Source organism: Apteryx rowi, unplaced genomic scaffold (assembly GCF_003343035.1).
Source record: "Apteryx rowi isolate R43461 unplaced genomic scaffold, aptRow1 scaffold_495, whole genome shotgun sequence".
Taxonomy (NCBI): Eukaryota; Metazoa; Chordata; class Aves; order Apterygiformes; family Apterygidae; genus Apteryx; species Apteryx rowi.
In genome coordinates this window covers 35265-50348 of record NW_020450755.1, presented here as the reverse complement: position 1 = coordinate 50348, position 15084 = coordinate 35265, and positions in this window count along the sequence as shown.

Below are 15084 nucleotides of genomic sequence, written 5' to 3'. Positions count from 1 at the left end.
AATACCATGCACGAGGGGTACATCTTTTGGCAGAGGGAGAAGGGCAACAGTTACCTTCTCTCCCCTTCTTGAAAAAGAAGAAAATAGAGTTTAGTTTAAAAGAAACGAGCCCTGCAGTCCTTTGACTGGTCATTGTGAAGTGATTCATGAGTTACAGTTTTCTGGTGAATTTGAAGAAGAAAGGGGTTAGGAGAATATCCTGGGAAGAGTCATCAAGTTTGTAATGAAGTGTTATAAATATTTGCAGTAATGACTTGAAGAAGACTGCCACAGTATTTTTCTTTTTTATGCATTATAAACAGAAAGATACAGTGTTTATGAGTATAGGCAAAGACTGAGCAGAAAGGTGAGAGATTAGTGAAGCTAGTATTATACATTGCTTATAGAAGGGAAACTATTTAAAAGACCTTGTCACATGACCATATGGAGGGAAACAAGATCACTTACAATAAAGGTTCCCAGGTTAGAACCTAAAAGTTGTATTTTCATAAGTTCTTGGGACTTTATAGCCTGTTCAGATATCGGAGACGACATCATGAGCACTCATCAGTTCTCATTGTTCTCAGTGGGAATTCTTGGTGCTGACCACCTTCATATGATACCCTTAATATGCCAGTTTCAGAGGATTTACACCCAGTGCAAGTTTTGTCCTCTGACTATGCCAACTGTAACTATAGTGGATGGGAAACTGAACAAGTTGTAATTGGTTTTATCAGCTGGACAGCAGCAACAGACAGATGAAAAAAATCAGATGATCTTCACCAAAAAATGTCACACTCTACAGGATTCTGGGACTACGTGGACTTCTCTGGGACCATATGCGACCTTTTCAGATCCACAGTACAATTGATTCTATATATTTAAAACCTGAATAGAAAATTTCAATTCCTTTTCAGAATCTAATTTAATATACTAGGGTGCCTACAGCTTCATCATAACAATGCCAACAAATCCAACCAGATTTACTTCCTCCTCCCAGGAAGTTAATCTGCTGGTATGCTGGATGCTGTCATCATAGAGGGGAAAATTCAGCATCTGACATTACTCGATAGTGAGACTTCTTAATGGTCTGCAGAAGAAATCCCACTCTACATGATCAAATGCCTTTTCTGTTTCTGCCGAGGTTATTAATATTCTGTTGAGGTTTCAGTTTTGCTTTGATTAGAGCAATTAAATTAACATTTTTATATCAGAGGTTTTAAAATCTCTCCCCAGCTTCAAAATCCACCTCATCTTTGTAGCATTGTAGATTATATTTATTCAAGTATTCTGGCAAAAACCTGTGGCCTTGATCTTAGGAATCTTTAAATATATAAGTAACCTGAGAGATATGAAGCACTGACAGAGTCCAGTTTCACATTGCTAGCAGCTGGCTTTTGATTTTGGCCATTGTATACCTTTCATGGATGAATAGAACTATTTGTTTATGTGTGAAATTTCTTTAAAAGATCAGTGTTTAAGATAATTGCTACAAATACCAGAACTAATTTTCAACAGTGTGATATTAAGAGAGAAAAGTTGTCCTTAGCATCTGAAGAGCACTCAGAAGATATTTACTGGCATTTCTAGAGGTAAAATCACATTTTTTTTTCCAGTTGCTGCTCTGTCTACTTTAAATACTATTTAGAATAAAAATTCTGTGTCTGACATGTTTTCTTAAAAGCCAAAAAGACACACTACTTAGATGAAGACTTTATTACTATTGCTACCATTTGGGAAGCAGTAGTTTCCCATTTCTATTGTTTGAGAGTCTTGTCTAAGAAACTGTTTCCCCTCAATTCTATTACAATTACTTTCCACTAATTTTGTCTCAGCTAATAATAACCAAGAACTTGGTTTAGCTTTTGCAATCACTTAAAAATTTGGAGTCTTTTCTCATAATATGCATTTTAAATCAATCCCTTTCCATTTCCAGGCTGAGTACCTGAAAATGATCCTCTCAAGATCAAGAGAATGATTAGAAACCTGGGAATTTCACCATTCTTACCACAGGTTTCTCAACACAAACTTAATATTAAAAATTTCATTTATCACTATTGTTTCATGGCAGCTTTTCAGAAGGAATAATCAGAACTGCATATAACAAACTAGTGGGTTGAAATTCCAACTGACATTGGTCAGAATCTATCTCAAGAAGGCTATTTTTCCTGCATTTGAAACTATATTTAGAAAAAGTGAAAATATTCCAACAATCTAAAGGGGGCAATAAAGAGTCCAAACTTCAGTCTGAAAAGGTAGCTATAACCATGAGAGAAATATGGATTTAGCAGAGATTTGGGTAAGGCTGAACTTCAGTTAGGGGGCCACAAAGCAAGAGCAGGTCTCAGAAGATCTCTTCCACTTCCAAAGCCAAGGATTATCTTTTACTGAAAAATATTATAGAATGGAAGGGCTAGACATTAACACGAGTTTCTATTTCCTTTTAATAGGAAAGAGAACTGAAATATGCTTGTGTGTGCATATGAAAGGTACATGTTTTCCCACCTGAGAAAAGCTGGAATGACAGGTCTTCCTGGACTTCTTTTTGTGGGGGAAAACACTGGCAGAAGCTGCTCTTCCTTGATGTAATGGAGATCAGGACTGACTCAATGGCTTTGTCCATGTGATAACAGAATCAGCAAAGAGTGTTCAAAAGCTGCCAATACAGGGGGAGGCCAATGGAAACATTTCACAAGTGCATTTTCAGGGCTGAGGAATTAAATTGGTTTTAATAAAGCCAAGTGAAAGGGGCTTAAATAGGACTTTAGAGATGCATAAGACTTCAGTAGTCCTCTGCCCAAGGGTATATTTCTCTCTATATGTAGTAACCTGTCACCAGGCTAGGTTTTAATTACACAAGCCATGGGCAAAACTAAGTTTGCTTTCTAATATCATTTTGATGTGGTATTCACAATCTCTCTAGGAAATTACAGTCCCTGCTATGCTCATCCTCTCTTGAGCATTAAATGGCAAGTGCCACTGTCAGAAGCAAGAGGTATGCTCTATCCTGGCACTGGAAAAAAAGCTGACTTCCCCCTTCCAGCAAAGGATTTAAAGCCCCTTCACATCTCCAGGAACTCTCAGAGGTAAAACGTACCATTTGTGCCATGACAATTAAAAGGCATTAACCCCAAGACACACTGTTTTCTCAACACCAGATGCTGGTTGCCAAAATACCTTCCTATTAGTTAATGTAGTTCTCAGTTCAGATTTCCCGTTCTTTTTTCTTGGAATGTAAAACCCTCCACACTAAGGCACGGTATGAATTTGCTGTTGCAGCTGCAATCCTTGAGTCTGCTGTGAACTCTCTGCCTCCTAGTTCAGAGAGCAAGAGTCTGCCATCACACCACCACAGCTCTCTGAAATGACCAGATATAATTGGGTTCAGTGGAGTTCAAAGCCATGATCCAGCTTCCTCATATCAAAGTCCATTGATTCAGTGGCAGTCGAAGCACATTGAAATGCAGGGAGGGTGTGAAGAAAGTTATGAGCAGAATGCATTTATGTCCATCCTGTTACATTTCAGGATGCAGTACTCAACGGTCTTTTGGTTGAGCTTTTGAGAGCTCAGGTGTGGTCCCCTGGAGAAGACTTTTTCTCCTCCTCTAATTGCTGCAAAAAAAATCTCATTTTTGCTAAGGTACTTTGCCTACTTCATGGCTTGATACCTGTGAGACTCATTTACTTTTTTTTTTTAAATGCCAGGGCTTTCTCCTGAGATTGTTCATTCATTATATTTATTTTCTTGGACATGATTTAACAAACCATCCCTGAAGAATTTGCAGTTACTAACTTTGTCAAACAGTAGCTCAAGTGAGAGTTAAAGGCAAATGGTCTCAAAGAAAGTAATGGGCCAAAGCACCTCCAGGGTACTTATCTGCCCCAAAACTCATTTCAATAATTCTTCCCCACAAAGAGAGAGAGAGAAAAAAAAAAAAGAAGAAAGTGAAAGGAAAGGAAGTGCTATTGTTGTTGGTATGAGCCCATAAACCCCAAATACAATTATGCATAACAGGATTAGGGTTCTTTTCTCTACATGGTCCGGATACTCATCCGTTTGCCCTCACCATTATTGACCCCTGTGTGTTGTCAGTACCTGCCTCACATTTAGTCCTGTAACCTCTAAACCAGCAATGGTAACTGTTCTAAGCCTCGCTATGTTATGGGATGGCCATTTGGCTCACATTGCTCTTAATGGTAGCTCTCAACTTGGAGAGACCTGGGCAGTTGCACACCTTATTCTGGGAAAAAGACCTACTTGTTGCCACTACTAAAAATTAGGTAACTGTAAGTGGCAGTGTAGCTGATTCATCTTGTATGATCTTCTGGAAGGGTTATGAAGAGTAGGCTACGAAATAGAACACACTCATGTAATCTTGGCGATCCTGTGGGCTGTAATTACAAATTACCTTATGATGTACAGAATGTGATGAAGGTCTGATGGCCCAAAAGCCCATCTGGTTTTCTCCAAATATACCAGCTGTATACAGTTGAGAATATATGTCCATTGGTTGATACTTGGTTCCATCAATAAATTAATAACACCATTTCAAATAGTACATTTTTATACAAAATATTGCTTCTTTCCACAAACCTTGCCACAACAGCCACTTTGCATTTTCTAAAAAAATATTGGTTTGACACAGCTATGCACGGAGATAGACTATGACTTAGTCTGTTGTTGTAATTGTTGCTGTGTAATAACCAACTGCTTTTCTGCAGATGTTTTTTGTATCTGTTCCTGATGCAAGCATACCCAAACATTTGTTTGGCTTTGAGTTTTTGGGCATAAAGACAAAAATAAAAAACAAGTTACCCTTCTACCCAGTATAACCTCCCAGTGCATTGCAAGGAAAGCAAAGACAACTTGGGATATTTCGTATGTCACCTTTATGTTATTTTCCATTCTGCAGAACAATGCAAAGTCACAGTGGAGAGCCAAAAGTGCTGGGCAGCAGCATCAGCCCAGTTCCTGGAAACTTTGTAATTCCAATAGCTTTAGAGCCACATGCACAATATTTTGTCTGACCTATTATAATATCATTTCTGGTGTTCAAGTTAGGCCACATACTATCTGTTAAATTGTGCGGTGTGGACGTATCTTCTGCTTTCAGAAAAATGTTTGCTTTTTCAATATTTTATAAGAATGAAGACACTTGATCTGTCACTTTCAGCTGAACTTCATAGGAGAGAGTTTCATGCAGTTTCACGTAAGTCAGAAGTATCCTTCTTTAGTTATCTGTCTCTTCTGGGATGCTTATAAGTCTCCCTAAAAAATCTGTTTGCATTTGCCATGCAACAGGGAACACAGAACTAAAACCCACTGAAATCAGAAGGAGCATCTTTATTAATACCAATTAGTTTTGAGTCAGGTCATCTACCAAGTGCTATTAGGACTGCCCCATGCCAGTACAGCTGTGCCATTTTTATTGTTTTTTTTCTATGGTAAATTCATTAAAAAAACAGTCTGTTCTCAGTCAGCTTGAAACAGTTTTGGGGAAGTATAGCTGAAAAGGACTTGCAGGTCTGACCAGGAAGAGTGCTGGGGATACTGGCATCACAACAGGTTCAGGTTCAGACCTCTTCCTCCCACATCCCAGTGTCAAGAGGATTATTCACCCTGGGTTTCCTGGGCGAACACGCTAACCAGCCAAAAAGCCAATGAAGTTATTTATATAGCTACTGGGTAAAAAGGAAGGAGTGAAACCTTTTGTGTCAAGTGGAATGTTTCTTTTGATGCAAAATTACTTTTTCTTCTCTTTTTTGTTTTTTTGTTTTACTGAAGAAAAAAAAAGCTTCAAGATAAATTGAACTTTTTTTCTATTCTCTGTTCAGTAGTGCAGCCAAAAAATCCATTGCTTCTACTGTGCTACTTCTAACCTTTCCCTTTCATTCAAACTAAGTTTACACAATTTGCTTTCTAAAGAGCCATGGCATCAGGATCTGTAGAACAGCCAGGGTCAAAATTGCACTATTTTTGAATACACCTACAATACACATAGATTTGCATAATAGGCCCTAATGCCTCCTTCAGAATCATTATGGTCTATTGAGTAAATAATGTGTCTATTGAAAATGGTTGAAATACCCATTTAGTTGATAGACTCTATTGACTCCTAATAAGAAGCTATTAGAGTTGAATAAATATTATGCATTTTAAAACTTGCCTAAATATATTCCATTTCCACATATTTTCATATTTGCACAATGGACTGTAAAGAACGTGTTGTATCTACTCACAGACAGTTCCAAGAGGGAGCTTCCCTTTTTTGTAGGGTTTTTCTTAAATTTGAGGGCATGAAGGTGGGTTGTATTTGGGTGGTTGTTTTGTTCTTAATGAGACTGACATGGGGAAGAAAATCACAACAAGAAAGAAAATTAAACTACATGAGCTGGTTCTTAAATAAAATTAAACTTTATATTTTCAAAGAGTTAGCACAGGATTTAGCCATGCTCTCTTGGGCTTATATGAGGGATAGCACAACACATTTTTTACAGTCAGTTGTTTAAATATGCAAATGCATGGAGAGAGAATGAGCGTAGTTAGGCAACGTGTAAAATGCATATTTGTATTTATTCAGCCTTAAATTTTTTCTCTTAAGAGCTGATAGAATCTCCCAAGTTAAACCATACTCTGATAATTACCCATATACACAGTTTTTGCTGTTCCATAGCAATTCATAAGCAACTGTAAGTAGCTGTACCTTTACAGCATAAAGATTTCAGAGTCCAGGTGTGCCTTGCCCTGCCTCACGCTCATCTGAGAGTTTCAAATCTTGGATCCTGGATCTCAAGTCCTGCCACTCCATTTACTGCTAGGTGGACATAAAAAAGAGCCAGGACTCAAACCTTGTACAGGAGTGTCTCCTGGATGTGCTTATTTCAAGTGAAAGTAAGTCAGGGAAGTGACTGCTGCCACTCCGGTTCTCACAAGTAATGAGTTCAACTGCTTGTAAAGAATAAGTGCCTCCTTCCTTTCCCTCCTTAAGGCCTGAACAGGCACTGGCAGTGAGTAGAAGTGACCACTTTTATACATTTTCACACCAGCTGATTCCATGTTCTCCAGCAGTCACAGACTCTATTTTTGCTACGCTCCTGTCACTTTAAAATCTTTCACATGCTTATGTACATATTTGGATCTCCTCAGCTTCTGAAAGACCATCAGAAAGACTTACCAGCAGTTTACACTGAAGGTCAAAGTGGGAGGCAGTTCTTTACACTAGATTGTCATCTCCCACATAAGCCCTGTAGGAATCTGGCACAACTATGCATGAAGTCTGTACTGATATCTGTGCAGATTATGCCCAGAGCTCAAGTTCAGTCCCTAGCAGGCCTGACCACATAGACATTGCCTGTGTCTACTCTATTAAACCTCCTCACAAGCTCAGTTTTCCGAAAGGTTGTCTAGACTGTATATCGCTGTGACAGTGTTATGCAAATTGTTTTCTCCGTTTATTTAATTTGATGTTGGCAAGAATGGAGGGTTAATGACCTTGGCACAAACACATCTTGTTGCTATTTTCCAGTCAGTTCTTTGAATATCTGGAGATTAGAAAGCCTTCCTTGATCTCACAATGGCAAAGAAACAGAGAAAGGTCTAATATAGGCATTAGCCCTATCCCACTGTGGACTAAAGATGCTGAGATCTCCAAACTGTAACTGATTTGGCATGCGTTAGGCACACCTCATTTGGTTGCATTACGCCTCTCTTTCCACACTAACCCACTTGTCTCTGCAGTCACTCCACCACTGTCTTCCACTTTAGGGTCACTGTGTGCTTACGACAGACAGTGCAGAGGACAGGCCACCTCCTTCTTCTGTCTCCCCTCCCTCTACCCTCCTAATCATGGTAGGGCCTTACCCAAAGAGCACCAGCCCATCTATGGGGGACAGGGGTCTTCCAGAGCACCGGGCTGTGAAGGAAGCATTATGCAGAGATAACTTCTATAGCCTTACATCCCATATGATTAAAGAATCCTCCGCTCTATGCTTGAGGCATACAGAATTGCTAGTCAGAATTACTCTTGACGGACTGGAAAAATCTCCACAGATGCCCCTGGGCTTTGAAGATGCAATATGTTCCCAACTCTCAACTCCACCTTCGAACCACTTGTCCTTCTACCACCACTCTCCACTGGGAGATCCTGTGTCCTACTAGAGGTAGGACATCTTTTCTCAAGGATTATGTTTCACTCCTAGGAAACCAAAGTCCTTTCTTTCTGATATCTCTTACTGAACTGGAAAAAAATGAAAGTTGAATAACTGGAGAAAAAAAAAAACAAACAGGGAGAAGTAATATCTTATTAGTTTCTCACCTTTATTTGTTTATTTTTAACTGGATCAAACTGATAAATATGTTCTCAACGGTTTATATAAGTCACCGTATTTCTGTCTTTCGCTGTGCCTGAATAAACCTGAAGGCATCATCTGATCACTTTTTCTGGATGCTTTGGTTTGACTAAAAGATGATGGTATTTTCAGTTTAAACTTCTGACTCTCAACTTCCTTTCCTCCCTCCTCCATGAGAAAGTTTAAGCACTCCATGCTCTCTACACCTCTGACTCCCAGGCAGCATTTGCAACAGTAGGAGCACTGGAAAGCATAAAAGCCAAATAATGCTAATAGGGCAAACAGAATGTAATTGCTTATGTGTGCTAGTTATATCCTGAAACAAATTGTTTCTTAATGCTGAGGTCAGACAGGGTTTAATTAGGAGAAATACAATTGGTGTAAAATTTTGCAGCAGGCTGCTTGTTTGGTGTCATGCCAAGTCAACATCAAGCCTTTCCAAATGGAAATTTTCATTAGAGGCCACTGGCAGCCTGGTTAGGCTGAGTTTCAACTTTTTTGAGTCTCCTAGTAACATGAACCTGAAACTCAGCATATCTGCTTCCTAATAACAGGCTGTCCCTATTGCAACTGTTCACACACACACGGCTTCTACATATGTAACATCAAGTGTGCTCAAGTGTGCATGGCTACTTTTTTCTGGCCTGAAGCTGTCAAAATCTGCATGCAGATAGGACTTAACATCATCACATCATATTTAAAAGAGTGGATAAATGACATTTTATTTCCATATTGTTTTTATGACAAAGATAGAGAAAGAGGCCTTTGAACTCCAGTAGAGGAATTTAAGGGAAATTTCTAGGTCTTTTTTGTTGAGCTGTGACCCTTTTTTGTTCTGTTTGTACCAGTCTATGCAATGCTCTCAAGGATTCTTACTGATGCTCATAGCAATGATAGTGCTCTTTGCATTGATTATCACAGCCCCAGTGCTCATGCTGCCAAGGTTAAGGTTGTATCAGCATTTCCTTTACAGACCCTGCTGTTCAAGAGAAAAATGTTTAACTTGACTGAGAAAACTGGCTGGAGGGTGGATTTTTTTTTCCTTTCCTAATTTTGTGAGTGAAGCTAATGCTCATAAAACTAAGGGATGGGCATTCTGGCTTGAAGCAAGCAGGCGTGGGCTTCGAAGGCTTCTTCCACTCATCATTATACCTCAGTCAGCTTCTGTCTTTTCTTGCTATTGTGGTCCTGACAGGGAGACCACTGATGAATGGCACAGAAAGTATGTGATCCGGTGCGTGCCACAGCACATGGGCTTTGAAGGTCAGCTACTGGAGATACTTACTCCAAAAAACCCCCCCAAAAAACAATAGAAGGCTGGAGCAGCAGAGGATTTGTGGCCTGTGTGAAAGCTGGCTGGGGTGGCAGGTGAGCTGGCAGAGATGGTGGGAGGACTACTGAGCCAAACTGCCACTGGAAATAAGACAAGCCAGGTTATAGGAGGGAGAAGCTGCTGGGAAGAAAGTGGCAGAGACCCAAGTAGATAGTCATGGTACAGCAATTCGTTAAAGTAAACAGGAGTCTTTTCATTTCAGTATCTCCCTGCCCTGGTTCAGACTATTCCTGAACCAGCATTTACAGAACCACCACCACCTCATGAAGGTGACATTTTCTCTTCTTCATGCATTTCTAGCCAACCCCTTGAGCTCAGTCCCGTTCTCTCTGTCTCTTCTGCTCTCACTAGTTTTTGTGGGAATGGCACTTTGTGCACTTCTCCTCTCTCCTCTGTGGGCTAGCTGTGATGCACAGCTGTCTCTGTCCTCCTCATGCCCTGTACAAATCCTGCTGTAATTGTGTAAATCCTTACTTCTGGCCTGCTACATCTGGCTGGCTGCTCTCCATGTGCACAACTCATAAAGTCAATGAGAGTTACCTGTATCCTCTGCAGGCAGACGTGTGTGTGGAGAGAAGAAAACAGAGGACTAGATGTGTTGCTGTTCCTCACCTGTGCCCACATGCTCCAGCTGGGATCCAGTCTTTGTAGCAAGAGAAAAAAGGGCCATTTGGGTTTGGCAAGTTAAAAATGTAAATATGGAACCATCCACTCCATGCACATGCATGATCACAACAGTGCCTTGAAATATTTGTGTTGTGGAAGCTACTAGAAATCTCCGGAGAAAGATTTGGAGATTCTCCTAGCTTTTGTGTGTTTCATAATCTTTCATATAAACCAATAGGATTCTTTTGTTCATGATACACACCCATAGCTAGCTCTTAGTATCTATTAGCAGTAGCTCTTTGGTGACTCTCCTCCCTTTACAGTTTAACTTTCATGGTTGGTTTGTACTGAGAGGAAACCCCTCCATATGAAAACTCTCAGCATTACTCAGCGGTGCTGGCTAGCGGTATTTGCTGAGCTGATATGTATTCTGCACACTTTTGTTTCTGCCTCTAGAGGGCAAGCCTAGGGCATGTTTAGCCTAGGGAATATATTTAGGCATGTTTCACCATGCCAGCTAGGAGTTTCTCCCAGGCTGCATCTTATATTGACACAGATTCTGCAGCTTCAGGTCCCCTCTGATCCCTGGTGGAGGGGACACAGCCCGGTCAAAAATGCTCCATTCCTTGGCAGCCCAGAGCTGCTGCATGGGCCCAGGGGAAACCACTGCACGTGGTCAGCTCAAAGGTCACCCTTACAACCGCCCCTATAGCCCACCTGGCTCCTCACTCCCATAGAGTCCACTTTCCTTTAACCCTCCTGGGGTTGACTGGCTACTTGATTTTCCCTTTGGCAGAGGGAAGGCAGGATCACTTTTTCCTGCATCAAAGAAATAGACAGCAAAGTGGAAAAGGACAGCATCTTGACTTCCTTTGCTTGAAGTTTTGTTAATTGGGGTTTTAGAGTTTCTACACTTTCATGCATGTGTGACTACGAATGTCTGTGTCTGGCTTTGGCTCTGGAACCACAGGGGAGGATCAGGTGGTGAGATGGGGGTGGAAGGGCTAAATATAGTCCGTCTGCCACGTGATCTGGTTTTCAAACCTCCAGCCTTTTCCTGAATTACCCCGTGGGTAGCTTAGTAACAGATATGATGGCCTGTTCTTTAGTGCACTTAAAAACCCAGAAAATATACTGCCTTTTTAGAAACAAACAAAAAAAACTAATGAGCTGAAGGTGTTGTAATGGAAGTGTTACTTACAAGCATGGAAGGGGCAGCTGCCCTTCAACGGGCTCTGCTGAGCAGCCAGAGCATAAAGCAGCGCTCCCCGTCACGTACTGCTGGGAGGCCGCAGGCTCTGTAAATGCTGTTTGTACAGATGACAAGTCCCCTGCCGAAGCGAGTGATCAGTGGACCAGGGTCAGAGACATTAACACACTTCAAAGACACATCGTTGGATGATCACTTGCACTGGCCATTGCCATGAAGAAGGCACATTACAAGGAAGCTTGGCAKAGCCCTGCAGTGCTGAGCCTCTCTATTTGCATGCAGTACAGGGAAGCAAGAAGTGCTCATCTCCTGTTTAAAGGCAGCTACTGCTGCTTCACTGGGAGCTTTGGTCTTTTCAGTGGGGAACCCAGGAGACAGGCTGTCAAAACAGAAGTCTCTTGTTCAAACCACCAAGCTTAGGAAGTGGGGTAGCAAAAACAAAACAAAAAAAATTTTTTAAAGATTAAAAAGGCTCAGATCAGTCAAACCAAAGAGAGTTGTTGATTCTCGGGTCACTTTTTTTTTCTTTCTGAGATTATTTTGTTGTTTTCAGTTGGCTGGATGCAACAGCAAGGAGGGTGGAGTTCAGTGGAGGACTTGAAGATAAATTCATAATTCAGTTTTGCAAACAGACAAACAAATAAAAGCTGATTTACATGGTGGATATTTTATATTTCCTCATTGTATTTCCCCTGCTCTGCACAGTTCTTGCTGGAAATCTTTGCAGTAATTCTCACTAACTGCTGTGATGCCTACTGTGCAGGGCAGAACTGATCAACTGCAGGGAATCCTGACATTTTCATCTCTCTTTTCAAATCGTGTCAAATTCCTTCTCCTTTAGTAATCCCCATTATTCCCTCAGGAGCTGGAAGAAGATTTAATTGTTAAATTTGCATAGTAACTCAGCAAATAAACTCTCCAGTCACTTGTAGACCTTTAGCCATTCCAGGCTTCATTTTAGTTATAAATCACTTACTTCTCTATGCTCAACCATGCTGGCATTTCATACTCAGGAGACTGGTGCAGAGAAATGATTGAGGGGCAGTCTTTGTGTAGGCTTTTGTTTTTAGGGATGTTCTTTTATAGTGTAGCTTATTGCAAGATTATTTTGAGAATGGGGCTTTGTAGGTGGATTGTGTTTGCCCTTTTCCATAATTATCCATGTGATAAAATAATCCTGCCATAGGGGGCATCTCACTGGTAGACCTCTTGTACATGTAGCTATTAAAAACATGAGAAATAACTAAAATCCTATTTAATGCAATAAAACACAAAGATAAATACAAACAAACTTTCACTATTGCTGGATTACACTGAAATGATTTGATTTTAATGACAATTTTCAAGAAGGTGCCAGGGTTTGCAGGGTTTCTGCAGGACACAGAACAGGTGGGATGTTGCTGAAGTGAACAGCAAACTCTGTATTTCTTCTAAGTTTCTAAATGCAATCTGTGATAAATTGTGTCAAATCCTAGAGTCTTTTAAAATCGTGGCACAGACTAGGCAGTGATAGAATAGACAACAGACTACATTATTTTACTCTTGTAATTGAATTACCAGGCTCAGCTGTCCAGAGGTGTTGTGATACAATTCAGTCTGAGTGGTGCAGCTTTAGTATTTAAGATTTTGATGGTAAAACTGTCTGCAGTTCTCTCTGCATCTCTACCCTGCTATACTGAATCTGTGTCTTGTGACAAACTGGTTTGACAAGCTACAATCTTAATATTGAGGAGGAAACTCCCCAGAAGGCAAGGAAAATTGTTGAGTCAGAGAGGCAGTAGCCTGACTGAAGCTGTGTGGCTGTGGTATACTCAAGGAGCTTCTGCATCTCATGGCAGCAAACTAAACTATTACAAGTGCTATTTCTCCATGAAATGAAGAGGCTGGAGGTTTGAAAACCTTGGAGGTTTGCAAGATCCAACTGGATAAAGCCTTGGGCAACCTCATCTGACCTCGCTGCAGATTTAATTTGGCTGCTGGGGAGCACAGTTAATATAGGAACTTTTGTTTAAACAGTCCATTCACTGATACACTGTTTCAGCAGGGTATTTTAAAGCACGCAGTTCACTTTAGGATGAAGTCCCTGATGCTTCGGACTAGGAGCACGTTCTTGAGTTTTGCAAGACGGCAGCCAAGCAGAGAAGCCTCCACATGAGCCTGGGAAGGACACACAAAACAGCAGCGGACACAGTCTTACTGATGACATTTACAGACCTGCTTACTTGGAAATAAGTGTAGAAGTTCAGAAAAGTAACCTAGCCCCCTCCACTAGGTTTGATCAGTGCAGCAGACACAGCAAGCTGTCCATGGTGGGGGCTGTCTGGCTCTGTTGCTCCCCTTCCCACCCACCGTGGCTGGACTGCATCTGCCTCTAAGCACTGGCCAGATCTATTCCCTCCTTTAACTGAGACAAAGCCTGAATTAAATGGCAGACAAATGCCTTCATCATCTATCTGTCCTGAGCTCTGCTGAGGAGAGCCATAATAAGGTACAATCCACCGAAGATGCTTGTTGACTTCCCTATTGAAAAGCAGAGCAAAAACTGAGTAAATCATTCACAGCAAAAAACTTATCACAGGGATGGAGTATCAGCCTGTTCCTGATAATATATGACACCAAATATCTGAATGAATGAATGAATGAATGAACGTTTTTGAATGAAATAGAGACTCCATGGGTCACTTCCAAAAAGTACTTTGTGGGTGTTAAATCCAGGCCACATAGTATGCATTTGGTAGTTATGACTGACTTAATGTCACATGGCATGGTTTCATTTTCAGTTCCAAGGCTGCTCAGCCATTTTTGCCATGAACATTTGGACATACTAATTTCAGACCATTTTAGACAATTCTGTACTTATGATTCTGGAACTTACTCTCCACAAATATCATTGCCTTTAATTCAGGATAAAGGAAATCTTTGCAGAAGTACATTTGCAGAATGGAAAACAAGTACAGCTTAAGATCCATAAAATGTCATAGAGAAGGCCTTTTTCAGGAAAAGCATTTAGCTCAAATGTTCCTCAGCTCTCCACCTCAAAATTCAGGATATGATGTTGCTGTTGGTGTTATGATCTTTTGTGTAGGGCGCATGCTCTACAACATTCTCCTAAACCTAGCATCCTAAGGCAGCCCCATTATATTGAAGTGATGTGAACTACCTAAAATCTCTCCTAGAGTAATCTGTGTTTTCAGAGGGCTTGCAGAAGTTCAGTTGCATTCAGTAACTTAACGCAATCCCTGATACCGATGCCTTGAGGTGGCTGTGGAAATCTTGATTGTATACTTACAGTTTTGTGTTATGAGATCTGCCCCATCCTTCCCTTCCTTCTTGCCTTACCCTCTACACCCTTTAATGGGTGAGGGAGGGGGGTATAAGCATAGAGTTGTGTATTGATCTTCTCCTAAAAGCTCCTGCCAGATATCTTTTACTCCCACTGGCACAGAAAACAACCCTGTTTATTTAGCTGCTTTCTCAACATCAACTGTCTGCACCAAGTTCATCATCCTGAACTATGTAACTACATTTATGCATTAAACAGCAGCCAGGAGATGTGAGGCCCCATTTAGCCATGGAAAACGTTGATACTATCTGCAGGGCAAGCCAT